This window comes from Opisthocomus hoazin, chromosome Z (assembly GCF_030867145.1).
Source record: "Opisthocomus hoazin isolate bOpiHoa1 chromosome Z, bOpiHoa1.hap1, whole genome shotgun sequence".
Lineage (NCBI taxonomy): Eukaryota > Metazoa > Chordata > Aves > Opisthocomiformes > Opisthocomidae > Opisthocomus > Opisthocomus hoazin.
The window spans coordinates 81866724-81881750 of record NC_134454.1 but is presented as its reverse complement, the minus strand read 5'-3'; the positions used below and the strand labels follow the sequence as shown (position 1 = coordinate 81881750).

General features: G+C 42.1%; 1 protein-coding gene across 13 annotated transcripts in view; it reads left to right on the top strand.

Annotated features, from left to right (window-relative positions):
• The window catches only part of CELF4 (CUGBP Elav-like family member 4), a 730949-nt gene that overhangs the window by 171516 nt on the left and 544406 nt on the right, over nt 1–15027 (top strand). The window lies entirely within an intron of this gene.

Genomic DNA, 15027 nt, shown 5'->3' with positions numbered 1-15027 from the left:
AAACAACTGAGCTCTTTTGAAACTGATTTCAGCTCTCCCTTGTTAGACAGGCATATTTTGCTCATCTGTAGCAATTTCATCCAAAGATCTCAAAGCTTGTCGCAAATCTATCCTTCCATGCTCCCTCAAAAAATGAGTAGTCTTGATTTTCATCTCTTGCTGAGATGTAGTTTGCACCACGAGCTTCTTGCTACTGTGCAGCAGCGCAGCGACCCATCTCCGTCTGGAGACGCAGAAGGCAGAGTGGGCTTATCCGTGCAGCAAGTGATTTCCCAAACTGGATGCCAGCCAAGATGATGTTCTCAGATTGCTTGCTTTCAAAAAATCACCATGATGAGGTCCACAGTGATCACACTGTAAGAGGACCTCCCATCTTCATCTCCCCTTCCCTGGCTTCCTGGGTGTTAGCAGAGAACACTGAAGCCCAGCAGAACAAGCATCACACCTCCTGTAATCACAAAGGAGAAGACATGCTGTCTCTACCTCCCACCTGGGTTACCTAACTGACGTGGTGGCAGCAGCAAGGGAGCTGTATGTGCCTCTGACTGGGAATGGCATCAGAGGCATAGGGGGTTGGGGTTGATGCCACTTGGCAAATCACATGCAGCATGCCTGTCTTCATGTCCTCCTCCAAAAGACTGTGTTTACCTGTGCTCTTCAGCATGCTGCTTCTCTGTACAAATAAAATACATCTCACTGCAATGCTCAGGGCTCGGGGACCAGGGCTCACACTTGTGTCTGCACGTGCCTGTGGATGGGTATGCCTGTGAGTATACATACAGGCAGCATTAGACAATGCTCTTCTCCCTCCCTCGTTGTTTTAGTATCACATCATGGGCATGCTCTTCTGTTGAGGATATGAGGTCCCTTTAAGTGAAGCCTGAGCTCTTTCTCATGCAGCTAGAGGGACAAATAGAGTGAGAATGGAGATGGAGGGAAGTGGAAAGGACTAGAGTCCTTGGCTGGCCATTTGCCCTATCCACTTGTCCTCCCTCTACTTCTACATTCCCTCTTTCTCCTGCTGCCCAGCCCTCCCCCTTCCTCCATACACATACACTCCTTTTATTCTCAGTAAGTTATTAAAAATGTAGACATCGCTGGCTCCCAGGGTCAATATGTTGTTTTTAAATTTAAACATGAATTTCCATTTCATTGAGCCTTCAGGCCTAATGAGATGTGCTTTGACAGGAGCAGCTAGCTGGAAAAGGCATGATTGAGGGGCGAGCCAATAATATTAACTCACAGCAGAGTGTGCACACACAGCATTGGAGCCATGAGCCTTGATTTGCTACTATCCGGGGCTCTGGCTACAGCAGGCAAGGATTTGTGCTGCAGGCCCTGCAGTGAAATGTCAAATGCATTTAACCATCTGTGAGCTCCGCTTGCTTGGGCTAGCCCAAGTTGGACAGCCTGAATAGGGTTTCTTTCAGCTGGGAAGACAGACGGGGCCAGAAGGGCTCTGGAAGTTGGGTTTGTCGGTTTAGAGGGCATCAGCAAAAACAAAGGGAAGAGCATAAATGTAAGGAGAAGGCACTGGGATGGGACTTGGAAGATGTAGGCTTCCATTGACTTACAGTATAACCTGGGCAGATCGCATCAACTTTCAGGGGAAGATCAGGAAGAAGTGTTTGCATAGCCTGGTGTTACAAGTCCCTCCTTTCCCTGTATGGTCTGTGGAGAGTGAGATGCTGTCTTACGGGAAAGCTTTCAGTGCAGAAACTTGGTGGTCTTTCCTGTGGGGAACATGATTTGTCCAACCGAGTTTGTATAAAGTGTGTGTGGGAGTATCTGTCTGTGTTGCACATATTGGGAAGAGGCAGCAACCCCAACTGCTTGTCCACAGGGAAGACTCACTCCTTGTGGATTACAGATGGCCCATCTCACCAGTGAGTTCCGAATGCTGACAAAGGAGTGTAGGATCCTCAGCCTGGCTGTGGCACCAGGCAAGTTTCTCGCTTCAAATGACAGTTTCCCATATTTCTGAAAGAAGGTTCATTTGACAATATCTGTTACAGACAGTACCCTTTACCTTCCCATGAATGTGTTCTACTATTCCTAAACTGTGTAAGGACATAGATCAGCTGTGGCAGAGCAACAAGGCAAACTTGAGAAAACAGTGAGCACCCATGCAATGTAAGAGAGAGAGGTCTGATTTTCCAGCCTCCTATGAGATAAGTCAGCAATTGGAAATGGTGAAAAGAGGACCTTAAAAAGGAAACAGAGATTTATACAGAAGTTGTGTCCAAATAAGGATTAGTAGAAATGTTCTACCAAAGCTGTGTTTGGGAGTAACTAGGTATTTGACCTAGCTAGGTTTTTATGAAAAGACATTTTTTTCCCAAAAACAATGATGTGGCATTGATAAATTAAAAGGGGAAGGTGGAGAATCAAATCAAGTTTTGGCCAAAAACTTACATTGGTTTTCAATGAAAAATTGATATTTCCCATAGACTGAATCCAATATGTTTTTTTTTCTTTATCTGAGTAGGTAGGAAAATCCATTTCCCAGCCACCCCTAATCCAGATCCCTAGTGACTAAAAGTCACTCAGACAGTCTTTCTTAGGTGTTATTTGTAGGAATTCCTGGATTTTGTTGCTCCAGAATCAAAACTGAGAAGACTTTCTCGTGATAATTTGTTGGGTTTGCTTCTGCTGAAATCCACAATGGCAGATACTGATCTCTGTGTGCATGTTTATAAAATATGAAGAAATGCATTGTGATATTAAATGAAAAGTAAATCAAAATGATAATTAATAATAAAGTCTGGTGAATATTCTGAATCTTTGAAAAGGGTTGTTTTTTCCCCCCCTGGATCCAGTGAGCACTCACTCGTATGAATAACATTACATGCATGAATAATCACTTTGAACTCAGTGTAAGCCAAGTTAAGTATGTGCAGGAGGCCCATGCAGGATTGGGACCAGGAGCTTTAACAGTGAGTTAAGGGAAGCTGTAATATTATGTTTGTACTGTTGCTTAATTGTAAAGTAGATGTAAATAGTAAGTCTTCCCTGTTCTAATCTGTCTGGGCTTGGATGGAAAAGAATACCCTCTTGGTGCCTAAACCCTTCTGGACTTGTGCATTTCTGGCCTTTAAAATGTGATATTTAGCTTTCAGAAAGTAAATAACAACCATTGTACACTTTTTATACCTGTCTCCTGAGATTCTTCTGAAGCAGTTTTGACAACATTAACTGCTGAGACTTGACAACTGCTCTGTTGAGGACAGGCTTTCAGATCTACCATTTTTCCTTCTTCTCCTCTCTGATTCTGTATATATTTTTCACTTACATGATGATATTTGGATGTTCCATAAAGCTTCACCTGCTGGAAACATGATTCTATAAGCAGCTCAGCTTCCATTTCACATTTTTTCTAGAAATAAATTTCTAACCTGTAGAGTCTTAAAACTAAGAAAAAATGGAAAATTTATAAAAATCTTATGTTTTTTGAGGGAAGAAATTCAGTATGTTTTAGTGTTTGTTTTTGAGATTACCATGCACTCAATTCTCATTTTATAGACAACAACTGGGTAGATAAAGAGAAAGCCTAATTTAGAGTATTGTGCCTGATATCACATAAATCATCAGTGTTAGAAGCAAGAATAAGAAACCAGGAGTACCAAATCCCTTGCTTTATGTCCTGGCTGACACTTGTAGTAGGAAAGACATGAACTACAGCAGCAAAGATGGTGTTAGGATTTGCTGCCTTAACATATAGAACGTTTTCCATAAGCTGAGTTTCATGAGTCAGCATTTTAGAGGGCAATAACTTACAGTAATAAACAGGGAAAGAACACCAAGTTTGTGTGGGTAAATTTGGTTCTAAAGTGAATGATGTACTTCGTGGTAATCAGGTATAGTTGTGATTTGAACACTTCAAAGCTTGTGAAATATGTTCCCTGTTTGATGATTCCAGCTTTTTTTTTCCTGTCTTTTATTTTCAGTATTTTTTTTCTTTCCCCCTCTGCTTTCCTCAGCTTTCATTAACTTTAGCTGTCTTTAAGACAGGTACCTCTGTGGGGTATTTTGCATTGCCACTACAGAAGAAGAGAATAGAGAGTGCAGCATGGAGAGAAAAAATCCAAATTTCCTCGTTCACTATTGGTTTTTGTGAGTTGCAGAGGGAAGCTGCTGTGGCCTCTGTATGGAGGCTGTAGGTGGGGAAGAAGGGCAAAATGATAAAGCAGATTCAGGAACAGCAGTTCCGTGTAAATTTTTCCCCATCCCCATGACTTTCTGCTCAGCGGAGTCTTGGAGCGTATTCAGGCTTTTCATGTTCACAGAGAATTGGATGCTTAGATCTCTGACCTTTTTAAAACCCATTTTTAGTCTCATCTTTCAGAAATTTAAACAAAAGATTTTGACCTAAAAGGCCATTGTTTTACGCTTTCTGTTAGAGGGGATAAGAAAGACTGAGAGGAAGGAGGGCAGAAACAGAGATTATCTGAAATGGGACCAGCTGATTCTGGTGGTAATTTTGCGAGCAGAACAGGGATGGAGATGCCTATAAGGGATGTAAGCTGCTGCTTTACACCTGTAGCAGGAAATGAGGCAAGAAGATTTGGGGTACAGACAGAACCACTGCTGGGATCGTGCTGCTTTCCTTACTATAGTTACACTCAATCTTAGAGGAAAAGGATCCTCCTGATTCAACATTGCCACCATAATCTACAGCTTTCATTGCTGTCATATTTAAACCTTGAACAAACGTCTCAAATAGCAGAACCCCAGAGAGGGACAAGTGGTGTGATCCTAACCATTGGGCATGGTGGGAGTTGAGACCACTCAATATCTTAGCTTGAAATCTTCATTCTAGATGGTGATTTTCTTTTCTTGCAGTCCTTTCGAATTGAACATTAGTAGTAGCTATTAAAATGATCCCCTCCCCAAGCCTTCTTTACTTTCCTTCTCTCTCATTTTTCTTTCAGATATGTCTGTTTCTGTTTGGAGCAAATTTTGTGTTGTTTTTTGGCAAACAGACAGGATTAAATTCTTCACACCCCTTCTTTTCACTACTGACCCACCCAAATATTGACCCACTCAAAGAATTAAAAATGGAAATATGCTGAGAGGGAATCCTCCACAGCTGGGAATGTTGGAAGGGAATGTGTCCTTTCCCTTCCCACTCTAGACGGACCTTTGTGATAAGGAAATGTGCTGTTGTTGGAGTTTCATCTCTGCTCTTCCTCTTCAGTAGGAAACCTCAGTGGGCATAGAGAGAGGAGACGTCTGACAAGCCAGATGTTTAAGGAGAAGGATGGATTTACTCCTCAGCGAGGCCATGTGTGAGGGGCTCACCCCAGACTGCAGAAAAGTCGTGAGCCCTGCTCCCTTTTACTCCTGCTTGCCCAACTGCAGTAGCCTGTAATATGTGTGATGTATTCGGTAAACAGAGTGGCTCCAGTTGGGGTGGTCTGATGGGACAAATGGAGTGTGGGAAACCTTCCTGTTGCTTGGATTCAGACAATGGTTTTGGTCTTGTTTCCAAAGAAAATACAGCTTATTCAGTCACACAGTCCACCCACATCTGTTTGTTCACCTGCTTCTGCAGTACCCCCATTTCTGTCTACACTTCCCCGTGATATTTTTGAACCTATCAGTTGGTTTCAACCACAGTTTAAAAACCCTGAAAATTTTGGTGATAATTGCAGTTCCACTAGTTGTGCAAAAATTGGCACAGAAAAGGGATATAAATGCATTTCCCTGCTGAGGAAATGGTGGGCAGAGTTCAGCCAGTGCAGTAGCTGTCCAATCTGCATCCATCTATCGGCCAATGCAACTGGCATGTACGGTACTTTGCATTAGCTACAGAGCTCACAGTCTTTTGGACATAGTGGAACTTATGGAAGAGGCCAGATTATTGAGATGGGAGAGCATGACAGACCTAGGATACAAATCTGTAGCAAGCCAAGCTTCATTAGTTTGGCTTCATGCTTTGAGAAAGCAATTATTATTTCCAGAGTTTTCACAGTACATGGAGGATGTGCCACCTAGCTTAGAAAAATGCCATGTCCCTGAAAAATACCAAGTATCGTTGAAAGACCCAGGATATATGCAGTCAGTCCCGAGTGCATTGAGGCAAACCGAGGAAAAATTAGCTAGGCTTCAGCAAAGCAGCAGCTTTGGGATTGTTTGGAGTAGAGACATTAAGATGTAAATATAAGGCAGAAGTTGCTCTGTTGAGAAGAAATCTTCCCCAAGCAATAAATAAAATGTGGAACTCGTCATTGCAGGATATTGTGAAGTTCAAAAAGTATTCTGGAGTGGGAGTTTTAAATAAATAAATAGGTAAATAAGGGTACTAAGCAAATTCGTACTAGGCAAATATCCAGATAAGGAATCTATGGTGACTCTCAGATACAATTACCCACATAACTTATTTCTGAGAAATTTCCATAATTGCTAATATCCAGAGGATAAGAGGCTCTGTCTAGGAGGGACTGAAGTCTTCTCTTTCTTGTCCTTCATCCATAAACATCTCCTGATTACAGTCTGAAATAGGTGCTGGGCTTCAGGAATCATTAGTTGGGTCTCGCACTGCTGTTTTCATTACTTCATCCTCATTTGTTGGGTATTCTGAGTAGTGCGAAGACAAGGAGTGAATCTTGAACTAGGATTCATTGGGAAGGAGCCATGGATAGGTTGATAAAGCTGCTGTGGGATGAGAAAATGTTAATTGTAGCAGATTTGTGATGACCTTTATAAATGGGCATTGGAACATTGAATTCAAGGGCGAAGCCATTAACACTTTTGCAGAGATTAAGCATAATGTCATAGGATATTTTGAAGTATGCAAAAATTTTCTTTCTGGTGACGTACTTTCCTTTGGGTCTGATCTGAGAAGCTGTGCATTCTCCCAGGGGCTAAGCTTCAAATAATAGAGAAGCACGCATAGAAAGAAGCTGCTTTCACACTTCATAAAAGCAGGACAACTTTCCACCAGGGACCCAGCAAGCAGGGTCGCTGCAGGACCTGCAAAGGTGTGTTTAAAACAAAAGTGAGGTAGCTTAAGAGAGAAGTGCAGTGTTTAGATCCAAGGGGCCAAATGGACCTTATGTATAATAATCTGATTATTTCAACAGTGACATCAACAGAGTTTCACTGATATATTCTGTCTGTGGGATCACCCAGTCTTTTCTTTGTGAAAATAAGGAAAACTTCATAATTCTCACATCATAAAATATTTCAGTACTACAAAGCTATCTGAAAATTTCAGAGTATTTGGAAAATATGGAGCATTTTGCTTAAGAAAGGTAAAAATTATAAGAACAGTAGCAGATTTCCTTGGGGTTCGATGGCAATTGTAGTCTTCAATGTACTGAGGCTGCTAAGACTTTTGAGAGAGAGTAGAAATTGTTACGTCCCTACTGTGTGAGTGCAGAAACAGAGGTAAGGAAGGTTGAGAGCACCTCGTGGAAGAAGTCGATGGTGAACTTGTAAGCTTGCCTTAAAAAGAAGAAGAAAAAAACTTTTGTTGTGTTTAGAATCTCCTGTATCAGTGTTGTAGTTAAATATAGTTTCTTTCCAAATTCAAGATGAAATTATTTTGAGAAGAACTCAGCTGGAGTGACTTACCACTTGCTGCACATAGTGATGAGGAACTACAAAGTAACTGATCAGTGGTATCCTGAGAGTCTTTCCATCACTCAAAGGATAGGTTTCACCCACTGAGTTGCCTTTGTGCAGGAAGGTGGTCATAGCTCCCTATTAAACGTGAACTGATGCCTCCCTTGAAATCTGATGGTCCCAGCCCACAGCTTTTCTAGGTACCATTTGTAGTCAGGATGACTTTTGTCCCTGTGGTGCAGCACGCTTCATCCTACACTTCACAATACAGGGCTGGTGTGAAAAATGCAGACATTGCTTGGACAAGATGAAGGAAGGATGGCAAACCCTGTACCAGACACCACAGATTATATGATGTAATATGAACATTTTTTCCTTCTTTCTAGGCTAGATAGAATATCTACTATGAGAGTCTGTGTTGGTCAGATATCTGATAGGAAGAACAGAGGCTGACTCATCTCTATTGCTCTCCTTCTGAGCAACAACTTCTACTTGACTGCAGCGGATCTAGTGTTCTACAGGTTTTCAGCATCCAAGACATAAAAAGTGAACTCTGGCCTTGCAGGTAGGAGCAGGAGAGATGATTTTCCTCATTAAGATTCTGGACTCTGGATTACTACTTTATCCCGGGATGGCCGATCTGTCAGTAGGATATCTTCTTTTCCACAGCCACCCACGGAGGTGGTGGGGGAAGAGAAAAGAACGGTAGAGAGTAAGCCTCTTCCACTTCCCTGTCTTTACCTTTCTTTCCCAAGATAGCACCCGAAGCACCTCAATGTAGCAGGTGGAACACAGGCAGATGGGACAGTGAAGGCTCCAGGCACAGAGGGGACTGCCCACAGTTGCCCCAGAGCGTGTCAGAGGAGCCACAGCTTTTCTTGTCCCAGTCTTAGATTCAAACACAGCTTGTCCATGGTGAGTGGGGTGTCCAGCACAGCTGTGATGCTGGTGCAGATTGGATTTTGACAACAGTAGTTTTTCTGGGGTTAAAGTGAAAAAACAAACAAGTAGTGTTGGAGACTGGAGTTTGAAACAGGAGCTTATCATGAACACAAAATGAAAGCGACTGACAGTTACTTTTACCTATTTGTCTTCATTTCAGTGGATTCCCCCTTCACTCACTCCCACCCTCCTCCCATCCCTTTCTTTTGGGTGAATAGCAGTTTTTGAACACTCTGTTAGTAGTTGCCAGCTCAGCTCCTTTGCTTTTGAGCCATATTTATCATTCTTTTCCTGATATCTTACGAAAGAGTTCTGCTGCCTTTGAGTTTTATGGAGGGGTCTCTCTTCTGACAGGAAAGGAGGAAGAAACACAGAGAAGCTGTTTGCTCAAAATCTGCAGGAGCAAAGAGCTTCCCCTCACCTTGTTCTCTCATTAAACGTTTTGCCAGCTCTCACTCAAATTAAAATAATTTTTTTCTGTCTGTCCATCTCTTCTTGCTCGATATATCAGCTTTACATCACAAAAAATCATTATCGACAAAATCCTAGTACAATGCACTAGTTGGAAGGGATCTTGAAAGAGTGTCTGTTCAGCTGCAAGGCAGGATGAGACATGTCTAATTGACTGATAATTAGAATCCAGCAATCTATGAGTGGATCCATCAGAAAATCTGGAATTCCAGACTGCTGCTGCTGAAGCAAAGCTATCTTTTAGAAGGACTAGCTTCAGTTACCTCATCTGTCACCTCAGGAATGCTTTGCCCAGACCCACCGTCTCTCTTGGTCAGGCTGTTAGATGTTAACCTAGTTGCTCTAGCATTTGTTTCCAAACTATGCTATGTTTGCTTTTGACAATTGGCCTGCCCCGAGAGAACCGGACAGTGCCCATAAGTGGAGTGAACTCAAGAGACCACAGTGCACAGGGGGATTCTTCGCTGCCTGTTATAGTATGGAGGCTTTTATCTACCCTGACACAAATGCTGGAGCAGCAGTTCCCAAAGGACAGTTTTTAGGACCACAGCTGAAGAGGGCATCAGTGGAAATGTGTGGGAACTTCTGATTTAAATAGTAGACCGAACTGTGGGCATAAGCCTGCAATGACACCCTGGGAGAGGGCAGAAACATGCAGACCCTAAAAGGGACCTGGCCACCCGTATCTGTGGGAAATTTAACCCAGCTGCAGAAATAAACCTTCTCTCTGTGTTCTGGCATGTGTTTCTGAATACATCTGAACCCCTATATGGCACCCAGTTGGATCCAGGAGGAAGAGAGAGAGGCAGAGAAACACAGATCTTTCATTTTCTTTTCACCCAGGCCTCTCTAATGCATGTGATTTACCTCCCAAAATTTCTTTGGAAGGAAGATCTGGGTTTTTCTATGCAAAAGAGCTGAGTGACAAAGCTGATAAATGACTGAGACATGAAGAGAACCCACATGTCCTAACTTTCCCCAACTTTTCGTGCTTTTCAGTCCTTCTGTCCATTTCTGCAAAGTGGTTGTGCACTAAAGTGCGAGGGAACTGGCATGGTCTGTACTCACTGAATCCAGCTTCTAAATTTGGGCCTGGCTGGTAGACCTTTCTCTTGGGTCTCTGCAATTTACAGTCCCTCCTCTCCACATTTAATTGTGTTTGTAAATAACCAGTATATCTTTTAGTGGAAAGACAAAGGTGCAAAGGATCTGTTACAGGATAGATTTGTAAACTAAATCTTTGTTCTGCAAAAAAGGGATGTAGGGGAGGGGTCCTTTTGTGTTTTATTTCCTGCACAATTACAAAGCTCTCATACTGCTGTAAATAACTCCAGTAACCATAGTCAGCTGCCACCATGCAGCAATCACTGATTTTAAGGCTGACCAAAACTGTCCTTTTGCACACCTCTGCTATTTATTGGCACTGAGCTGAAATAGAGTTTGAGTGCGTGTGGAGTGGCAGCTGGCACTTTGCTCTGTGCCTTGCCTGTACAACACCCAGCACAGAGATTTTCTGATTCAAAAGGAAGATTTTGAGGATGTTGCAATGGTAAAAATATACAGTTATGTGTTAGTTGGTAGGTCATTACTGTGCTGACTGCATTTGTGCTTTAAGCAGCCGGAGAGAAGCCAGTATATCCCAATAGCTAAGACAGGATTTGCACGCCTGGCTGGGGATCTCAGTACCTTATCTGCTCTAGTGAACCAAGCCTCCAACTCCCTAAAATGCAGAGAAATGCAGTCACTCAGGGCCTTTTCCTTTGTCACTAAGTTGCATGGTCCTGGAACAGAATGCAATTTAAGGGGAGAGGGGAGGAACAGAGCCTAGGTCTGGTTGTTCCCTAAGATAGCATGCTCATTTGTTCATATTCCTAACAATTTACACCTTTTTTTGATTAGGTCAGATACCGATGAAAATATTATGTTCTCTGCTGCATCAGTGTTTTCAGATTTTTATTATAAACGTAGAAAACACATTTTTTCCAGCCAATTTTTGTGGCTGAAAATAGAAAAAAGTAATCAGAGGGAAAAAAAAAAATCCATGACTAGTATGATGCTGACATCTTTATTTGCACATGAAGTCTCAGAGCACCATTTGCTGTCAGTTGAATACGATGATGGAGGAATCATTCTCCAGGATACCTGTCCCGTGGCCTATGGAAGGATCCTCGCACAGTGTCAGTAACAATTTTGTAATAGATATAGTGAAATGTGGCTCATCCCATTTTTTTCCATTTTGGCATCTTCTCACCAGTAAGATGTGGGCAAATTGAAGGGAGCTCAGACAAGAGCCACAAAAATGATGAAGGGCCTGTGAAGGGCTGACTTACGAGGAGAGATTAAAAGAACCAAGTACGTATAGCCTGGCTAAGGGATGACTGAGGGGAAGGGGGGGAAGGGAGAGTGATATTTATCTCCATATATTTGCAAGGATGTAAATTCCAAGGCAGGAGATGAACTGCTTATGATGGTACAAAGGGAGATTTACTAGAAGTTGTAGCAGGAAATTAAGCAAAGGAAATTTTCGCTGAATGTCAGGAGAATTTTGTTAAAGGTAAGATATCTGTGATAAATATTTATATAGTGTTTTGATGGTGAGAAGGGGCAAATGGTGGCAAACTGATTCCTGCATCCAATGTTTCTAAGCCATAGGGAAGGATTGCTTTCTACCATGTCTTGGTATTTGAGAAAAGGCTTAGTGCAGAGAAGTGAAAGTTGTCCCTTTCATATGAGATGTAGACATGGATAAAATTCCTTGTCTAAGCATAACTGGGTTTGGTATTCTAGCAGTAGATTGTCTAGACCTTGACTGTGTTGCCTGATTGTGTAAGCCGGTTGTTGGTCATCTACTGCTGGCATTTCTAAAGACAAACAGATTGGTCAAACTTTTTCCTAAGCAACTCAAGCATAGTATGTGGCTGTCTTCTCATGACAGAGGTTTGTTTTCAGAATAACATTGGAAAACTTGCCACTTTGTAAATAAACTGAAGCCAGCATGTGTGCTTTCCAGTGTGGGATCAGTTCACTACACAGCTCTATATTAGTTCTCGCTGAAATTAGCAGGATTCTTCCAGCACCAGCCCAAGGAAACACATCTTCTTAGTTGGCTAAAAGCCAGTAATTGAGGACCAGGGGGCCTGTGATGAGAATGCTAGTACTCTGGTGAACATACCAGAATGTGCTTTGCAAGGGACAGTCCAGTGCAAGTCTGGTAGGAGTACGTAGGATGTGAAGAATTGGTGTCTTCTGTCGCTCATATCAAGTACAGTGACCCTCATCTGATGCCCACCAAAGCCACACTGGAGTCTTTCACTTGACTTTGTCAAGTAGTGGGGAATCCCAAAGATCTTCTGATCTTTACACAGTCACCCAGAGAAATATTTCATATGACTCAAGAGGAAAGTAGGATAAGTTTCTCTTTGCTTTTCTTTTTCTTTAGTGCAGTGTTCGATGTCTGGGACAAAAAAAACAAAAAGTATTGTCAGATGTGTAAATGCAAATTTAATGAGCGCTTAAAAAAAAATTCCTTCAAATCAATGCAAAAATATTCCACTGTGGAGTCATTTTGATTCAAAAAAAAAGGAGGGGGAGAAGGAGAAGGTTTCCTGAAATAAGCAAAATTTCAAGCTAATGGGAATCTCATTCATTATTTAATCCACTCCTTACCTGAAATGTAAAAAAAATGGAATCTAATATGGCGTATGTATGTTGTTGTCTTAGCGAAAAGACGGGGGCAAAGGACTACAATTTCACTTAATATATTAAATCCTACTGCAGGCTTTGAGCCAGATTAACAACTCTAGTGAGCTAGAAAATCCCAATATATATTTTTTCTAGCTCCATGCATGATGCAGCTTGATTCATAAGCAGCTCTACCACTGGGCCTTATTAAATACAAATAAAATATCTCTTCTATTGCCAAAGCCCACAAGGTGACAGAAAGAGAAGCAACTGTCCTTGCTAGTTAAAATGTATTTTCTTTGGCTTCCTCCTCCTTACTTCAGCCTGCAGGTCCCAAGTCCCTAGAATATTTATACAGATGTAACACTGTACACAGAAACCAGAGGGATAGACTGAAAAGAAAGAATTTGTTCCCGCTCACTGGGGCATGGTTGTGAAAAAGACTCTACAGTATTCCCACCCTCAAGTGGATATGACTCAAATTTTTGCCCACTCAGGAGAAGAGTTTCAGCAGTCCAGCACGTTCCCTTACAGGCTGGGCCAGCTGGTTTGTGGCTGATTGAATTGTGCTAACAAATGAATTGATCACAGCTCTGCCACAAAACCCGGGCTGGTGTTTTGCTTGCCAGGCAACATGTTTGAATACTAGGCTTGGAAAACAAGAATAGTGTCAGGGAACCCAAAATCACCAGGCTGGTTTAAAAATCATGAGAATGAAACTGCAAAGTGCAGGAGAGAGACTCTATATGCTTTTAAGGTTGGTTCGCAAGCCTTTCCTTGTAAACACTGTGACAGTAAAACAAAGGATTCAGGAGAAAAAAGAAAATCCAATTTACACAGAAAGCATAGGCCCTGCCTGAACACTGCAGCACTAGTTTGGGAAACCAATCCAATTTCAGACAACACTGAAACATGTCCAGTCCATCCGGGTAAGAACATGCCTAAATGCTGTCCTGAAGAGGAAAGAATTTGTTCATGTACTTACCACCTTTTCCTAAATCTTCGCACAATATTCAATCGCAAGTTCTTGGGGTCCATAAAGGAGTAAATGGACAGCACTTCCCAGAGAGTCAAATCAGATCCCATTGCAACACACAGGTTCAGTATCTTACAATGCCATAAAAACCGTGAGTATGCCTTGTGTATAAGTACGGTGGTAAATCCCTGCACAGGACACCAGCAAAAATTTGGGAACACCAAAATTTTTCATGGAGATAGATCTACTGACAGATACAGTACAAATATGTAGGAGATGGATCCTTATTTGGAGAGGTTAGGATCAAAGAAGGCAAGTGAAGTAGTGGAGAAAGGTATTATCTCTTCTGAAGTGAGCAAACAAATGAAATAGCCTCCCCAATGTAATTTCCCAACTATTTTTTTTTCGTTTTTTGGTGTTGCTGTTTTTTTAAAACATGGATGACTGAAAAGGACTTGTTTTATTTTGTTTTGCTTTAATTAAGGGAATAAGAAAAGTGGAGACTTAAGCTGGTTCTGCAAATTAGCGCATACCTGGAAACGAAATAAGAAAGTAGTAGGTTTTGTTGCTGCTGTTGTTTTCAGGAGAGGAAAGTGCGTGTAACATTATTTTTAAATCCACATTAGTTAACTTATGGATTTTTCCACTCACTCCTGGCACAGACCCAAGGATTCCATTCCAGATCACTCTGAGCTGGTGGAAGAGGTGTCCAAAGGGATGATGTCCAACTGTTTTTAGTGATGATTTGTTACAGTGTGCATTGCCACGAGAAGGCAAGGCCATATTTGAAGGTAAAAGACCTGGAGTATTTAGTGCTTGCCACGGTCCTTGACCCAAACTGCTCAGAGATATGAATGCCTGAGAAAGGCCACAGCAAACAGATGGAGGTAGAGCAAGGTAATAGAGGGCGGATTATGATTTGGTTGGGAAGTTGCAGTGATAGCACACCAGCTGTCTCCTGGGTGTTGAGCGGTTTGGAAGTGTCACTGCAAAGGTGAATTTCAAGGAGGGGTGGCGAGTCCGACTCTCTAGTAGATGCCTCTGATGTTGGCAAGAATTTCACATCCCTGGTATACAAAGGTCTCTGGACAGTAGAAACAGCTGACATAGCTTTGGGGTTAAGCCAACGCTATCATGCTGTTCGGATGTTTATCTGAACCAACCTTTGCAAAAGGCTCTCCCATGCCTACCTCAATATTAAGGACTCAGAGGTTTTTGAGGACAGAAGGCATCATTTCTTCTGACCTTCTGAATATAATAGAGGCCACAGGATTACAGTGATTCCTGCACCAGGCCCCTGTCACTTGGGCTGAATCACAGCAGCTAATAAAGAGCCTTCAAGGGAGCTGATGTCTCACTTTTATAGGCTCTGAGTACGTGGTTGCATA